The sequence below is a fragment of the Ailuropoda melanoleuca genome, unplaced genomic scaffold, assembly GCF_002007445.2.
Source record: "Ailuropoda melanoleuca isolate Jingjing unplaced genomic scaffold, ASM200744v2 unplaced-scaffold6628, whole genome shotgun sequence".
NCBI classification, from domain to species: domain Eukaryota; kingdom Metazoa; phylum Chordata; class Mammalia; order Carnivora; family Ursidae; genus Ailuropoda; species Ailuropoda melanoleuca.
The window spans coordinates 1,912-3,774 of record NW_023240814.1 but is presented as its reverse complement, the minus strand read 5'-3'; the positions used below and the strand labels follow the sequence as shown (position 1 = coordinate 3,774).

Genomic DNA, 1,863 nt, shown 5'->3' with positions numbered 1-1,863 from the left:
AATTGTGATCTTTTACCAGTGAAACCAGAAGCCTTCTTTAAAGTTTTCCAGATTCTTTTTTATTCAGATTTCATTTATTTATTTGAGAGAGTGAGAGAGCACGAGTGCGGTGAGGGGCAGAGGGAGAAGCAGACTCCCGTCTGAGCAGGGAGCTGCACTCCGGGCTCCATCCTAGGACTCTGGGATCGTGACCTGAACCGAAGGCAGACACTTAATCGAGTGAGCCACCGAGGAAGCCCCAGATGCTTTTTCCTTTAGGTTCCACCATGATCGTTTCCTTTATGTAAGTAAAAGTTAATAAGTCCTCCCCTTTAAAAAGAAGTTCTGCTCTGTGCCATTTGATCTACTGACTCTGTTGTTTTACTTCCACCGTCTTGCTAAAGATATGGCCATAATTATACTTGTGACTCCAATTCCATTGTGTGCCTGATTACATGAAAAAACCTGTTTCTGTCTGAGATGTTTGATGGCACTTTTTACCTCCTCATTTCTCAAGGTGTAAATGAGGGGATTTAGCTGAGGGGTAAACGCCATGTAGAAGACGGACACCACCTTGTCCATGGAGAAGCTGGTGTCTGCCCGAGTGTAGAGGAAGATACATGGTCCGAAGAAGAAGCCAACCACCATGAAGTGGGCTGAGCAGGTAGACAGGGCTTTCCGGCGCCCCTCAGCTGACCGTTTTTGAAGAGAAACCAGGATGACCGTGTAAGAGGTGACCAAAGCCGGGAAACACGTGAGGGAGACAGTTCCACTGTTAGACACAATGAGCATTCCCATGAGGTACGTATCTGTGCACGCCAGCTTGATGACAGAAGGCACGTTGCCGAAGTAGCTATCAATAATGTTGGGGCCGCAGTAAGGTAGACGAATGGTCAGGAAGGTCTGCGCCAGGGAGTGAACAGTACCCCCCAACCAGAGAGCAAACACGAGCTGTACACAGACCTGATGTTCATCACATTGGAATAGTGCAGCGGAGCACAGATGGCTCCATAATGATCATAAGCCATGATGGTCAGCAGAAAGATCTCAGCACAAGCAAACAGATGTAGAAAGAACAGCTGTGCGATGCAATTGTCAAAGGAAATCGTCTTTCTCTCCAAAGCAAGCCCTCTAGCATCTTGGGCACAGTGACAGATGAGTGGCAGATGTCAATAAAGGACAGATTGCTCAGGAAGAAGTACATGGGGGTATGGAGACGCAGACTAAAAACTATAGTAACTATGATGAGAGTGTTCCCCAAAACGGTCAGTACATATGTGATGGAGAATGCTACAGAAAATAGTACCTCCAGCACCCAGTTCTCAGTGAGTCCCAAGGAGACAAATTCAATCACTCTTGTTTGATTTAGAGCATCCATCCAATGAATTGTCAAAGGAACTTGTGGCTGGGGCGGCAGGGACCATGAAAGCTAATTTAGCTTTAATATTACAGGACTGGAACTCACTGAGTTGAGTCTACATTCCATTATGAATTGCTTATTTATTATCAGGGCATATAAAATAGAAGAGCAACCTAATAGTGACTGTTACAATACACCCATTACGTACCAGGAGCTGTTCCCAGCATTTTATATACGCATTTCTATTAACCACAACTGCACCATAGCACAGGCATTACTATTCCTGGCTTGCAGATGAGATACATGAATCTGACAGGAATAAGTTAAGTTGCCAAAACTCTTAGCCACTAGTTAGCTGACTTTTTTCATTTCGGTCTAACCCACAGATAACACCAAATTAATCTTCCAAAATATGACTCCCAACTAAAGTCTTTCACCATTTCACTCTTCCTATCAAATTAAATGTGCATCCAAAACCTGCAACAGACTAATACCTGTTTAAAAAGTAATAACTACTGGGGCAC

The 1,863-nt window shown here is 44.3% G+C and overlaps 1 pseudogene; it reads right to left on the bottom strand.

Annotated features, from left to right (window-relative positions):
• Positions 1-360: 360 nt before the first annotated feature.
• LOC117800216 lies at positions 361-1,357 on the bottom strand (annotated as a pseudogene).
• Positions 1,358-1,863: the final 506 nt, after the last annotated feature.